At 45.0% G+C, this 16,225-nt stretch overlaps 1 protein-coding gene across 1 annotated transcript in view; it reads right to left on the bottom strand.

The window, feature by feature from the left end:
- LOC137301746 (membrane progestin receptor gamma-B-like) overlaps positions 1-15,606 on the bottom strand; it is a 72,852-nt gene extending 57,246 nt beyond the window's left edge. Inside the window, exon 1 of the mRNA XM_067971364.1 lies at positions 15,496-15,606. The gene's annotated coding sequence lies outside the window, so the exon portion shown is untranslated. The remainder of the gene's footprint in view (positions 1-15,495) is intronic.
- Between the last annotated feature and the right edge of the window lie 619 nt (positions 15,607-16,225).

Below are 16,225 nucleotides of genomic sequence, written 5' to 3'. Positions count from 1 at the left end.
GACTGAGCTCCCAATCGGAGGGCAGCGATATAAACTTTCACGTTTCTGACCCGTACAGATCTTCCTCTGTCGGCACTGGCACGATGGGCCGAATGGCCTTCTTCTGTGCTGTATCATTCTATGATTCGAAGATCAGCAGCCAGAGTCAACCAACTCTGCTCACACGAGGTGTTAAATGGGGGGACAGAGCTCACATTCATCGTGTGGGATTTTTTTTTTAAAAAGCAGTCGTGATCAGTAACCCAATGACATCATTACCTTCCCAATTGTGCCCTCTCTGTTTATAAACATACAGAAAAGATACAACGTGGAAACAGGCCATTCGACTCAGCCAGTCTGTGTTGGTGTTTACCCTCCAATCACATTTACCCACCCTGTTTCCATACCCCTGTATCCCCTTTTCCTTCAATCACCTATCCAATCGTGGACATTGATGTAGTTTCTGCCTCAAATAACTAACCCTGGAAGTAAATTCCACAACCTCACAACTCTCTCTGTAAAGAAGTTTCTCCTGCTCGCTGTTCTAAATCTCTTTATTTAATCTTGTGTCAATGGCCCCTCGTTCTAGACCCCTCAACTACTGGAAGCAGTCTGCTTCTATCCACCCTTTCATGATTTTAAACACTTTTATCATATCGCTCTGGGCTCTGCATCGTTCTATGTAACAGGGTAGATGTTCCTCTCTGTGCTTTTTAAAATATGTTTGCATGAAACTCCTATGTTGGCAATTTAACCTGTTTATTTCAAACCAGTTCACAGGAGCACAAGATAAGTAAGTTTCAGGATGTCCGTTCAATTCATCCCAGTTCGCATATCCATAAAAGACCTACAAGTCCCTTGTAACAGCATCCAACTGGCCCTTATATAACTCCAAGGTTTTTGCTTCCATTAACAACAGCTTGCATTTACATAGCACCTTTAACATAGTAACAGGAGTGTAATTGGACTAAAATGGACGCCGAGCCAAAGAAGGAGATATTAGGATGGGTGACTAAAAGCTTGGTCAAAGAGGCAGGTTTAAAGGAGCGCCTTAAAAAAGGAGGAGAGAGAGGTGGAGAGGTTTAGGGAAGGAATTCCAGAGCTTAGGGCCTAGGCAGCTGAAGGCACGGCCGCCAATGGTGGGGCGAAGGAGGTAGGGGATGGGTAGTCTATTCCTGATGCAAAAGACGGATTCTGGAGCAGGTTCCTTGATGGTGGATATTGTGTAGCGCAGGTTCCCCAGAAAGGGAAATGAGACATAAAAAGAAGTCGACACAGACCATAGTTTCTTAGCGTTGATTGCTCATCTATGCTGAGTTAGCAGATCTCGGAAGGGCGGCAGTAAGAAGTATTACTATTGACCCCCTTGCCCCTGATCTAGGGAAGTGGAAAACATTAGCTAGGGTTCTTGTACCAGATTGCTATACAGTGCCCCTGCTGGAATGTGCACATGTGGATATCAGGTTTGAGCTCAGTTGTGATGCCTTCCACAGTTGAACAGCCTGCTGACACTCATCATTGAAGCTCACACACCAAGAATGGGGACGTGGGTGAGGCATGGGAGGGTGAACTGTAGACCTAGTGCCTTCAGAAGAGGGGAGAACATTGGAAAAGGAAAGAAAAATTAATATAAATACTTGTTTAAAAAAAAGTCATTAAGGAATAGTGTCCTTTCAATTCTCCCCCTCCAACGAGGCGAGTGAATCTTTGGTGGGCCGAGGGGAATTAGTGCAGAAATCTGTACAAAACAGACAAAGAATCGAGCAGCAATCATTAATCAGAACCCTCGTATTATCTAACACTCAAAAGGAGCCAGAAAAATAAACAAAGTGCTTTTGTGCCAAACTTACACTATCAAAAGGTCCCAACAGGACCAACCAATAATCTCAAATACTACACACCCCCAAATTATATTTGTTTTAAAAATTAACGTAACTAAATAGTTCCTCACAGTTTAATCACCTTGAGATAATATAAAACAAAGAAATGGATTTGCTAAAAGGGTGTTAAGGAAGACTATGATCATTTTAAGTCCATAATCCAGAGATAAAACATCGGTTATAAATGTTATCTCAAGGTGAAGCCTTTATTTGGCAGCTTAGATGGCAAAATCTTAACAAAACTTGTGCCAAACATAAGCAGTTCAAATTACATAAAACCTTTCTTCCCTTTTATTCACTAGGATGCTGCCTGATACAAGGAAATGTAAACAAGACTTGCAAAATTGGGGCTGTTCTCATTTGAACGGAGGAGATTAAGGGGAGATTTGATAGAGATGTTTTAAAATTATGAACCAATGGGACAGGGTAGATAGAAACAGATTGTTTCCGGTGGTTGAGGCAATATAGATAGAAGATTAAATGTAAGAGATTTAGGACAGAGCAGGAGGAGCATTTGTACACAGAGGGCTGTGAGGCTGTGGAACGCACTATTGGAGTTAGTGATCGGAGCAGAGACAATGCCAATATTTAAGGGTAGGGAGTTGAAGGAAAAGGGGAATAAAGGAATATGGGAACAGGGCAGGCACACGAGATTCGGATACTGCTCCTGTGGAGGATAAACACCAACATGAGCTGGTTGGACCGAGCAGCCTGTTTCCGTGTTTTGATTTCTATGTAATTCTTTCTATGTAAATACTGTACCAGTTAGTCTCTGCACTGCTTTGTTCACAATACAAACATTCTTTGTGGGGACAACACTTTCCTGATACTGTAACCAAAACAATCCACTTTCTCCAATATGACCGTAGACTTAAAAGGGGCATGGTCATCCTTAACATCTTTTTAGTCAACTCTTTTCTTTGTTTGTAAACCCATAAAGTGGCTCAGTTGGTAGCACTCTCACCCCTGAGTCAGAAGGTTCGTGGGTTGAAATCCCACTCCAGAGATTTGAGCACAAAAATCTATGCTGACACTCCCAGTGCAGTACTGAGGGAGTGCTGCACTGTTGGAGGTGCATGTCTTTCAGATGGGATGTTAAACTGAAGCCCTGTCTGCCCACTCAGGTGGATGTAAAAGATCCCATGGCACTATTCTGAAGAACAGGGGAGATCTCCCTGGTGTCCTGGTCAATATTTATCCCTCAACCAACATCACTAAAAAAAACAGATTATCTAGTCATTATCAGATTGCTGTTTGTGGGATCTTGCTGTGCACAAATGGGCTGCCGCGTTTCCTACATTACAACAGTGACTACACTTCAAAAAGTATTTCGTTAGCTGTAAAGCGCTTTGGGACGTCCTGAGGTTGTGAAAGGCGATATATAAATGCAAATCTTCTTTCATTACATCAGGCAGTGCCATTAGCCACAAAGGTTTGAGGAGAGGGAGCGAAAGTGACTTGCTGAGGTCCGTGTTTTCTTCCGATTGGACCTTCCACAAGTGTGCAGGGCCCATTATCGTTGAGCCTGTGCGGAGTGGCTCTGAAATGCAGGGTGTAAATGAACCCGATAATAAAGGGTAAGCAAGTCAATAGAACAGAAATATTAAGATTCTAAGAAACTTAAATACTTCAAAACTGCAAGGCTGACGAAATGTTCAAATATATTCTCTGCGAAGGGGACAAGCAATAGATAAACTTGGTAACCAAGGCGGGGGGGATAGGTGGGGGGATAGTGTTATCTTGAGTCCGAAAGTGGGATGGGTCCAAAGTCTGTCATGGACTAGAAAGAGAATCCCTCTTATGAACGACTGCAAAGCAAAGCGGAGTTCAGAGGAAGATGACTTGTTTTCCTATTGATAGTGCGACGTCGGTGACAGGCACAGGACACACCTAACATTGTTCCAGCACTATCAATAGAAAATTAATTCCGTATTTCCAAAGGCACCTTGCCTCCTATGCAAGCAAAGCCTGGAGATCCTGCCTACTGGCCCTCCAAATAGTAGGTACGCAGATGGTACACTAATAAAAAACAGGGAGAATTAAGGCAAATTTAAGACGGATATCAGGAATCTTTTCTTCACACAGAGTGATTAACAGATGGAATGGACTCCTGGTTACAGCAGCAGAGCCGAGTATCCTGGAATCATTTAAGAACAATAACAACTTGCATTTATATAGCGCCTTTAACGTAGTAAAACGTCCCAAGGCACTTCACAGGCGCGATTATCAAACAAAATTTGAAACCGAGCCACATAAGGAGATATTAGGACAGGTGACCAAAAGCTTGGTCAAAGAGGTAGATTTTACGAAGCGTCTTAAAGGAGGAGAGAGAGGTAGAGAGGCGGAGAGGGTTAGAGAGGGAATTCCAGAGCTTAGGGCTTAGGCAGCTGAAGGCATGGCCGCCAATGGTGGAGCAATGAAAATCGGGGATGCGCAAGAGGCAAGAATTGGAGGAGCACAGAGGTCTTGGAGGGTTGTAGGACTGGAGGAGGTTACAGAGATAGGGAGGGGCGAGGCTATGGAGGGTTTTGAAAACAAGGATGTGAATTTTAAAATCGAGGCATTGCCGGACCGGGAGCCAATGTAGGTCAGCGAACACAGGGGTGAGGGGCGAACGGGACTTGGTCTGAGTTAGTATACGGGCAGCAGAGTTTTGGATGAGCTTAAGTTTATGGAAATTGGAAGATGGGAGGTCGTCCAGGAGAGCTTTGTAATAGTCGAGTCTAGAGGTAACAAAGGCATGGATGAGGGATTCAGCAGCAGATGAGCTGAGGCAGGGGCGCAGATTGGCAATGTTACAGAGGTGGAAGTAGGCGGTCTTGGTGATGGCACGGATATGTGGTCGGAAGCTTATCTCAGGGTCAAGTAGGACGCCAAGGCTGCAAACGGTCTGGTTCAGCCTCAGACAGTGGCCAAGGAGAGGGAGAGAGTCAGTGACTAGGGAACGGAATTTGTGGCAGGGACCAAAGACAATGGCTTTGGTCTTCCCAATATTTAGTTGGAGGAAATTTTTGCTCATTGGACAAGCAGTGTGACAAATAAGAGACAGTGGAGGGGTCGAGAAAGAATCAGTTGGATATTGCAATGGGGAGACTTTGGGGTCATTCTGGACAGATGAGCTAAGATGGACCAAATGGCCTTCCTCACCGTTAATTATTTTGTGATCTCTGTGCTTTAAGAGCAACAAAGGCAAGATGTTCCCCTTACCGTTGACAGGAAGACTAAGCAGGGACTCAATGCAGATCTTTACAGTGCTAAAAAGCTATGGCAATATAGGTACAACTTTTGATTGCAAACCGGCCTAACAGCTGAATTAGCAAACCTCGAGTAAAAGATTAGAAGTAGTTTTTCCCAAAGCATCGTACATCTATGGAAAGGGCTCCAACAGAAACTGGCTAATGCCATGCCAATTCGCTTACGTAGGAGTTGAAGAGATATCAAATAATGAGTGGGTTGAAGATTGGAGAGACAAATACAGACCGAGATGATCAAATGTTTATAGAACATTGTTGCTTCGCACGTGGGAATGGCATCTATAGAATGTAACTAATCAGGTTTGAGCCAATATTACGCCAGATAGCCTGGAGTTTCAAATCCTTCAAGACTCAAGAAAAAACCCACAGAGATTTCTCCTCTTTGTAATTTTCCTTGTGGTTCTCCACATCCCCCCAGCAGATTAGTTTGGAGAGCCCCCATTTCAGTGCAAGTTATACCTGGATAATCAGAAGGAGATGCTCCATGGGCCAGACCACCTTTTCTCATTCCGTGCTTCCATTTCTTTGATTTTCCTCCAACTATTTCCACCTCCGCCAAAAGGTAACATAGGACATTCCTTTCCAATTTCTGTTCTAATTACTTTGGAGTCCACATAATAGGTTTGGTCTCTGGTTCTGGCAACATTGTAACCTCATTTATAATGCACGGCTATAATGGGACATTTTTCTACCTTAAGGGCGCTAAATAAATACAAGTTGCTGTTGTTGTAAGATATGAAAGTATTATCTGGGATGGGACAAGATTGAGGTTGAGGATGGGAACATGGTCAGGGCTTGATGCAACTTGCTGTATAATCCCATAGATATTCATTTCTGCAATTATGGAAACTGAATTGAGTTTTATTCAGTGTACCCAGCACTGTGTACTCAGATAATCTGACTGACAAGAATTAATTGCATTTAGAGAGATGGTTGTTATGTTGGTTCTGTGTCACAGTGTTTAATTACATTGAGTTACATCGAAACCACAGCACAGAAACAGGCCATTCAGCCCAACTGGTCTATGCCGGTATTTATGCTCTACACGAGCATCCTCCCTCCTTACTTCATCTAACTCTATCAGGATACCCTTCTATTCCTTTCTCCGTCATGCACTTATCTAGCGTTCCCTTAAATGTATCTATGCTATTTGCTTCAACTACTGCTTGTGGTAGCAAGTTCCACATTCTTACCACTCTTTGGGTAAAGAAGTTTCTCCTAATTTCTCTATTGGAATTATTAGCGACTATTTTATATTTATGACCTCTAGTTTTGGACTCCCCCACATTAGGTTTGTACTTTGTAACGGTATTTTGTTTATGCAACAACTTTTGACTCCAGTTCAACCAGTTCCCATCTTGTTCTTTTTTAGTCATGTTCTCCTCTCCTGGCCTTAATACCTCCACTTACCCATTGCTGTCTCTTCGCAATTGCCTCCGCTACTCTGTTCAAGCCGGAGACTCGTGTTCGGATGCGGTTCCACAGGCACTGGCCACATTTCGGTGCCTTGTTCAAATGGCCATTCTACACGTGAGCCTGCCGCAGTGCGTGTCGACAGACTATTCGACTGTGGGCGGCCATTACAGTCTGTCCTTGCCCAATGTCCACTCACATGAGCTTTATAGCAGGAACTAGTGGATGTCAATTGGCAGCAGAAGCCCTGACTAATTTTTCTGCCCCCTAACAGAAGGCCACTGAAGGTTATGGTACTGCCCTCACTGCTAACTCAACACGGACCATGGATCAAACCTTCACTTTGTTGAGAATTATCCATTAGATCTCTTCCATCATATTGTCAATTTCCCCACTTACTATTGCTTGCCTCCATCCATTCACCCAACCCTTGTTGATGGGACACATCTTTTTCCATGCTTACAAGCCCCTACTTTAAAATCCTTTGATCCCCAACAAAAATCGCAAAGATTATGTTTGTGCTGGAGAATTGTATAGATTACTATCACTATAAACTCCTACTTGCTGGATTGTATTGGTGCATATCGATTGGTCTGTGGAGCCGAGCTCTGGTTGTGTTTTAGAGAGGCTTGAGTCAAATATGAACCTTGAGCTAAAGGGAGGTGGGACTGGGAGGGGTGACCAAAAACTTGGTCAAAGAGGTGGATTTGAAGGAGAGGGAAATAGGGAGGTTGGAGGTGTCTAACGCAACAACAACTTGCATTTATATAGCGCCTACAACGTCCCAAGGCGCTTCACAGGAGTGTAAGCAGACTAAAATGGACAACGAGCCAAAGGAGTAGACATTAGGAGGGATGATGAAATGCTTAGTCAAAGAGGTAGGTTTTAAGGAGTATCTTGAAGGAGCAGTGAGAGGTGGAGAGGTTTAGGGAGGGAATTCCAGAGCTTAGGGCCTAGATGGCAGAAGGCACAGGCGCCAATGGTGAGGCTAAGGAAGTGGGGGATGCACAAGAGGCCAGAGTTGGAGGAATGTAGATTTCTTGGGGAGGGGGGGTTGTAGGGCTGAAGGAGGTTACAGAGATAGGGAGGGACGAGGCCACGGAGGGATTTGAACATGAAGATGAGAATTTTAAAATCAAAGCATTGGTGGACTGGGAGCCAATGTAGGTCAGCGAGCACAGGGGTGATGGGTAAACGGGACTTGGTGTGACTTTGGATACAGGCAGAAGAGTTTTGGATGAACTCAAGTTTACGGAGGGTGGAAACCTGACCGATTTCCCCACTATTTTAACCACATATGTTGAGGTCAATTGAAGCACCCCAAGCCCTGCTCAGGATGAAGTCAGGTAACCCAGCTCAGACCAGGAATTAATCCTGGGACCTTCTAGGCTGTGTGGTTTGGTCCCACTCTGTCCATTAAGCCATCAGGGAAGATCAACAATATATTTTTGCTCCTGTCATTAATTGAACTGACAAAATACGTAACATGAAGCTTCAAATAATGATGATGTGGAGATGCCGGTGATGGACTGGGGTGGACAAATGTAAGGAATCTTACAACACCAGGTTATAGTCCAACAGTTTTATTTTAAAATCACAAGCTTTCGGAGATTATCTCCTTCGTCAGGTGAGCAGTGAGTCACCTGACGAAGGAGATAATCTCCGAAAGCTTGTGATTTTAAAATAAAATTGTTGGACTATAACCTGGTGTTGTAAGATTCCTCAAATAATGATATCATTGCATTGACTTGCCTTCCATATAATTGGCCCCTTGCTTCACGTACAGAATTGATGCTGCTAAATTTCTAAATTAGGCACTAATTGAACACTAAACATTTGTTGACAAATTTATTAGCAACTAAAAAAATGTCGGTCAATACTCATAACTGGATGTCCAGTCTCAAGCTAATTAAACATTGAATAGAATACCTAATTATATTGTAGGTCGGCTGAATATAAGCCACAAAAGTCATGCTAAAAACGCGTGATGCCTGAATCAGACCACACCTCAAGCATTGGGTTCAGTTTTAATTACCAAGGCATGAAGGAAACATTCAAGCCACGAAGGTGGTGCAGAGAAGAGAAACAAGGCTGATCCCTGGCATCAAAGGATTGAGTTGCAAGGAAAGAATGGAGAAACCTGGAGGGGTGGGTAGAAATGGGTCTGCATTGCGCTAATTTTTTTTTGGCTTAAAACGGGCACAAAGCATACCAATTTAGCAATGGGTGTGGGGACCATCTTTTAGGCATCCCAGGCGGCGTCTAAAACAAGCGTGAGGTCCCTCAAATATGTTAACGAGGGGCCTAACGCCTGTTGCAGAACCCCTGTACAAAACTTGTTCCCGATGAGTAGTCGGGCCTGCTTTGCTCAGGATTCTTCAGCAGCCCCCGGGCCACCAACTATAAGCAAGTTTCTTTTTTAAACTTATGACTGTAATGATTCTTAAGGTTGTTTCTAGAGCGTGTTCAGTGTTGCTTTCTCCAGAAGTTATAGCTAACTGGTGTCAGCCTTGGCTCAGTTGGTCAGCCTCGCCTCTGACTCTGAAGGTTGTGGATTCAAGTTCCTCTCCGGAGACTTAAGCACATAATCTAGGCTGATACCAGCACATACTGAGGGAGTGCTGCACTGTCAGAGGTGCCGTCTTTCGAATGAGGTGTTAAACCGGGGCCCCGTCTGCCCTCGTAGTTGGATGTAAAAGATCCCATGGCAATATTCGAAGCAGAGCAAGGAAATTGTCCATGTCCTGGCCAATATTTATCCCTCAACCAATATTTATCCCTAAAATAGATGATCTGGTCATTATCACATTGCTATTTGTGGGACCTTGTGTGCAAATTGGCTGTGCTTTGGGACGTCCTGAGGTCAAGAAAAGCACTATATAAATGAAAGTCACACTACTCTGGGTTTTTAATGAGATTGGTTAAAATACAGAAACAAGCATGTCCTCCACAAACTGATTTCATGAAGCACTGGAACTTAGCTTTACTGCTACTGTTGAGGCAATGTATCCGCAGAACGTACACTACTGTGGTCCCAATTCTATCTTTCTACCACTTACTCCTCCAGTGCTTGTCTGGTGGCTCCGTTGGTAAATACACTCATCGGAATGGTGCTGGACCACACAGATCAGAAAGTTCGCAGGTTTGATCTCCGATCTGTGCCGAGTTAGCCAATCGGAGTTGGGGTGTTGAGATAAGTACATCAGTTGGCCGTACCACTGTTAGGCAGGGGAGTAAGTTTCTGCCCCTCGTCCCTTTCCAGTGACTCCTGCCGGAAAGTGAGGGCAGGATTCAGGTTGACTGTACCTTCCTCCTTCAGGCTGTCTCGACTTACACATGAAGAATAGCCCAACCGGTGTGATGTAATGTGAGGAGAGCCAATTCCCATGAAACCACATCTATCAAGTATCACTGTCTTCAGTACAGAAAGAGCCTTCTCCATTCTCTCAATAACCCATAATAGGTGTCAGAGAGAGAGAGTTAAGTCATTTTTATAATGGTGTTTGTTTAGATTGAATTCTAGGAGAGCAGGCTTTATAGAACTATAGACCTGGAAATTCGACCACACAGTGTCCATTTTCCAGGCGCTAATTGTCCTGCTAAACCTCCAAAATGGCGCGCAGGAAGCACATGATTATTAGACGGAAGTGCGTTGATCACCATATTGGTGTAGGCTAAAAAAACAGGCATCCGGGGCCCACGCCTGAAATAAGCATTAGGCCCTTTGCTTTTTCAAATGGGCCTAATGCTTGTTTGAGGCCCCCTCTGCGATACTGGGTTCCCCTGAGGTGCTGGGCTGGCTGCGTTCAGGAAAACCAGCTTTACATGCGGCCTAACAGGTGGTGCAACAAGGTAAGTGTTTAAAATATACACCTGAATGTGGAGCCCGGAGGAGTGGGAGTGCTCCTCCCAACCCCACCGCTCCCGGCCGCCGCTCCCCCGACCCCTGATCGCAACCTCGACACCTCCTCCGTCGCTACCTCAACCCCTCCCGAAAACCACCGTCGCCCCCTCCCTTCCAATCCCAGCTGCTACCTTCCCAATCGCTGTGGATCGCTACGGATCGCTACCCACCATCCCCGATCGCGTCCCCTCTTTTGGTCCCCTTTAAGGACTTAGCTGAGGGTCGCTGCCAGCGACGCAGTGGCCTGATCTTTGAGTCCTCTTCTCCGCCGAGCTACCTGGGAATGCCCATTAGGTGTCTGAAGCTCACCAGCTCGATGAAAATGAGGTTCAAGGCCCAATATTACGTGGGCCTCGGGCATATCGATTCAGGCACGGGGATTGATCCCTGCGCACCCATTTTTGGCCGTGCTCAAATTTTTACGCCATTGAGTGTTGACTAGGCCATTTGGCCCATCGAGTCTGCGCTGGTGTTTTTCTCCACATGAGCCACTAAGTCCAATCCCTCTCTGCTGCTTGCTCCCTGTACTTTTTTATATTCCTCTTTTTCAAGCAACTGTCTAATTCCCTTCCAAAATAATTTACAGACTTTGTGGATTTAGTGATGTGAACACCACATGCTGAGTCAACCATGGTTCAGTTTTTAGTGTTCTCACAACTAAGTCCAAGCCATGGATACCAGTTTCCCAAAATTAAATAGAATTGATGCATTTAAGGGGAGGCTTGATGCATACATGAGGGAGAAGGGAAATGGAGGCAGAGTGAGAAGAGGTAATTAGAGTGGGAGGAAGCTCACCTGGAGTATAAAAACCAGCATAGACCAGTGGGGCTGAATGGCCTGTTTCTGTGCTGTATGCAATGCAATGTGGCTCTTATGTAGAACAACAACAACTTGCATTTATATAGCGCCCTTAAAGTAGCAAAACATCCCAAGGTGATTCACTACAGCATAATGGGAAAGAAATTGACACCGAGCCAAAGAAGGAGACATTAGGACAGGTGACGAATTGCTTGGTCAAAGAGGTAGGTTTTAAGCAGCTTAAAGGAGGAGAGAGAGGGGGAGAGGAGGTGAAGAGTAAGACTAAGATCTCAGCTAGTCCAGCAAAAAGTAATCGGAGAAGGGAACGGGAGGTTGGGTCACGTTGCACAACAGGTGCTATTCCTTTGTCATTCCAGGAGAAAGACTTTATCGGAATGAATATTTTTACACAGGTATGAATGTGTCCCCAACAGTAGATCCAGTTCCACAATTAGTTTGTTCAATGGACTCATAACACCAGTTACCATGGGAGGCAAGGATGTTGGTTATTGAGACAAGACTAGCCTCACATTGAATCAAAACATGATCCAGTGAGAATGGCAACAAGACACTTGACGACAACAACAACTTGCATTTATATAGCGCCTTTAACATAGTAAAACGTCCCAAGGCGCTTCACAGGAGCAATTATCAAACAAAATTTGACACTGAGCCACATAAGGAGATATTAAGACAGGTAACCAAAAGCTTGATCAAAGAGGTAGGTTTTAAGGAGCGTCTTAAAGGAGGAGAGGCAGAGGGGTTTAGGGAGGGAATTCCAGAGCTTAGGGCCTAAGCAGCTGATGGCACAGCAGCCAATGGTGGAGGGATGAAAATCAGGGATGCGCAAGAGGCCAGAATTGGAGGAGCGCAGAGATCTTGAAGGGTTGTAGGGCTGGAGGAGGTGACAGAGATAGGGAGGAGTGAGGCCATGGAGGGATTTGAACATGAGGATGAGAATTTTAAAATCGAGGGACTGCGGGACCGGGAGCACATTGGGGTATTTCAGCACCTCTTAGAGAGGGGAAAAATCAGCTCAGGTTCCAAGTCCTCATCACGATTGAACGGCCCTTGCAGGAAAGTGCTCGTGTGTGCTCTCCGAGTGAGTGTAGGTCAACGAGCACAGGGGTGATAGGGGAACAGTACTTGGTGCGAGTTAGGATACGGACAACAGAGTTTTGGATGAGCTCAAGTTTATGGAGGGTGGAAGATGGGAGGCCGGCCAGGAGAGTATTGGAATACATCGTATTGGATTTCCTTGAGAGGGTTATGAACCTCAAGGATAGAAGTGAGGCAGTGAGGTATTAAACACCTGGATTTCAAAAGGGCGTTTGACATTGTCCCACAAAACAGTGTACTGCATAAGGTTCAGGTCCATGGGATACATGGCAACGCATGAGAGTGGATTAGAAACTGACTAGCTGATAGACCTCAGTGAATTGTGGTGCATGGGGAGATGGATGAGTGGCGGCCAGTTGTTAGTGATGTGCTACAGGGGTCAATGTTGTGACCACCGTAGTTTATAACATTTATAAATGATTTGGAGGATGGCCAAGATGTCTCTAAATTTTCAGATGACACCAAACTGAGAGCAGTGGTAAATGAGGATCACCAATGTGTACATTAACCCTAACCCTAACCATCACCAAAGTGTACAAATCCAAAAGGACCTAGGGCAGTTAGGATCTGTAGCAGAGATGTAGCAGATACAACTGAACATGGAGAAGTGTAACGTTATGAGATTTGGCCAAGGGAAGGATTATTAAGTGCTTTTGGACGTCCTGAGGTTCTGAAAGGCGCTATATAAATGCAAGTTTTCTTTCTTTCTTACCTTGAGACAGAGAGAGAGCGCAAAAGAGCGAGAGAGGAGGAGCGAAAGAAAATGTAAATGAGTTTTAAAAATATGCCCTCTGGAGAGGGGGAGAAACCGGCAGAAAAAAGGAGGGGAAAAAAAAGATTATTACATTTAGATATTTTACAACCTTCTCATTAACATATCTCATTAGTTTGTCATAGAACATTGTGGTGATATAGGATTTAAGTGTGAATAAGAACACAGAACAGATTTAATTATTCACCAAGGAATTAGTTGCACAGAAATTCACAACAAATCCCGTGCACAAACTGTCTGACATTCTTCAAATCATTCAGGTTTTTAGGCTCAGAAGAAACTCGAATGCCTCAATAAAGGTCAAGCAGCTTGGAAAACCAGATGGGTTAGAACACACGTGCTTTTCAAATTAACACAGGGTGCTAACTCAATATTAATTGCGTTCATTCACCCCTCCAGAGAGAGGGGCCCTCCCCCACCCCCACCCCCACCCCCACCCCCATCATCTCCAAAACACAAACCGATCTCCCAAGATAAACACAGCATGCTACTTGAATAGATTCATGATAATCAAAAGCAATTTCCAGCGTATTTTTGCACGGCAGCTGGGATCGGGCTCCAGGAGTGCCAGCGCCACTCCGGTACACTCTCCGTGCATCAGCCTAGAGAGCACTGGCCGGCTATTTGACTGTGGGGGGGCATCGCAGCCTACCCCATTCCTGTTTCCCACTCGGCCACCACCCAGAAGCACTTTCCTGCAAGGGTCGTTTGATGGTGATGGGGACTCGGAACCCAAGCTGATTTTTCCCCTCTCTAAGTGGTGCTGAAGTGGCCCGATTGCCAGCTCGACTGAGATTAGTTAACCCACCTCAGGCCAGGGACTGTCCTAGTGCGAGTGATTCTTCAGCAATACACAAAACTGTATGTTTGTTACGCTGGAAAATTAGAGACCGTATCTTGTGACATTTGAGCTGCTAACTAGTAGTTACCTGGTTAGGTTCTAAAAAAAGTAACAACAACTGCTTAAGATGTATACAGTGAATGAGCTGTCTCAAAGTCCTTGGCTCAGTTGATAGCACACTCATCTCTGAATCAGGTGATTATGAGTTCAAGTCCTGCTACAGATTTAAGCACATAATTGAGACTGCCACTTCAATGCCGTATTGAGGGAGTGCCGCATTGTCAGAGGTGCATTTTTTGTTATCTATGATATTGCATATTGTTAACTGAACACCACCTGATAGGAGTAAACACCCTGTAGCAATTACACTCCAAGGTATCTCTTGTATTGTTTGTTATTCTTTGACGGAATGTGCTAGAGGGTCTGGAAATAAAAGCTGCTAGTTATTACCACACCAAATCTAATGTTTATTCAGACATAAAAGGCCCCTTCTGTCTGCTCAGGTGGACCTTAAAGATCCCATAGCACTACTCCAAGGACAGCAGGGAGTTATCCAAGTGTCCTGGTCGATATTCCTCTCTCTACCAACAAAAAGTTTTTAAAAATCTGGCTATGCATTTACTGTTTGTGGGCAAATTCACTCAAAGGTAATCAAAAGCTATCCATCAGTTGGGAAGTGTTTTCTAATCTCCTTTCCTCTTACACAGGAGGCAGTGGGCACTGAGCAGGGAGTTACGTGTGACTGAAAGTGTCGCCGAGAGAGACAGGTTTCAAACAGAATTTTAAAGTTGGGGAAAGAAGCAGCAAGGAAAGAATGGTTTAAGGGGCGCGAATTCCTGTGCAGAGAGGCAGCATTTCTCAACTGAAACAAAGTCCTAGACTCGCAGGAACCGGACAACCCCACCTCCCTGTACTTTTACTTGAATTACCACGGGGGATAATGCTGAAACTCGAGCGATATCTTTTGCGGGACGCTCCGTGACCTTTCATGTGGACTCACTTGTGAGGCGGGAAGACTCGTTCAAAGTAAAGTGAAACTCGCCCTTTCTTTGGTTTTAGAATCAGCGCAAGTCCCATTAAAACCGCCGGCTAGAGGCTGTCACGGCATCATCCAAGATTTATGCCCGGGAAACATGTGGCCGAGGAGAATACTTCCTTATAACCCTCAGGCACCCTCTCGGTGAACCCTCTGCCAAATGCAACAACAGACTTGAAAACAAAAAAAAAAGGTTTCGTTGGCAAACATCTAAGACAATCAATATTAAACGTTAGAGAACTGCCAATAATGACCAGCAATGAAATGCTGTCTCTCTCAGCCTCCAATAGCAGCACAGACGCAATGTGTAACAAGTTGGTTTCACAGAAAAAAAAATGTTACAAAAACACTCACACAGTCTGTTCAAACTCGACTAAAAAGGACAGTGATCTACCTGCTCTCCCTCTCTCCTGCCAGTCGGTTCTGAGATGTTCCTACCTGTGATGTTTTTGAAGTAGGGTGTGTGTGTGTGTTACACACAGTTGATAACTGTACTTACTTCCTGATCTGCTCCCAGAACTGTTGTTAACTGGTCTTGAAAGCGGAGGAGAAGGCGCGTTATAGAGCCTTTGAAAAAAAAAGAAACGAACAGGTGGAGTAGCTCGACTTGTAGGTGGGGCATTGCAGGAGCAGTCTGAGGGAATATATTTAACTGTCATTGGTTAAAATTCTCTATTTAGCCAAGGCCTGCCCATTACATTTGCAAGTGGAATTCAGCTGTAGCCTGTGAGGTGCATTTAATAAGATTAATTATTATCACTTTAGCTTTGCCATTTCACAAAAATAAATGCTCAATATGAAAGGTTAATAATTAAAATACTTTCCTGTTAGTCAGGTGGGAGAGCCTGCTGGGGTACAGTTCCACAGGTGGGAGAGCCTGCTGGGGTACAGTTCCACAGGTGGGAGAGCCTGCTAGGGTACAGTTCCATCGGTGGGTGCAACTGCTGGGGTACAGTTCCATCAGTGGGTGCAACTGCTGGGGTACAGTTCCACAGGTGGGTGCAACTGCTGGGGTACAATTCCACAAGTGGGAGTCCATGCTGGGGTACAGTTCCACAGGTGGGAGACCATGCAGGGGTACAGTTCCACAGGTGGGAGTCCCTGCAGGGGTACAGTTCCACAGGTGGGAGAGCCTGCTGGGATACAATTCCACAGGTGGGAGAGCCTGCTGGGGTACAGTTCCATCGGTGGGAGCGCCTGCTGGGATACAATTCCACAGGTGGGAGTCC

The sequence above is a fragment of the Heptranchias perlo genome, chromosome 34 (genome assembly GCF_035084215.1).
Source record: "Heptranchias perlo isolate sHepPer1 chromosome 34, sHepPer1.hap1, whole genome shotgun sequence".
Lineage (NCBI taxonomy): Eukaryota > Metazoa > Chordata > Chondrichthyes > Hexanchiformes > Hexanchidae > Heptranchias > Heptranchias perlo.
Note: the sequence above shows the minus strand (reverse complement) of the source record. Positions and strands in the feature narration are given on the sequence as shown.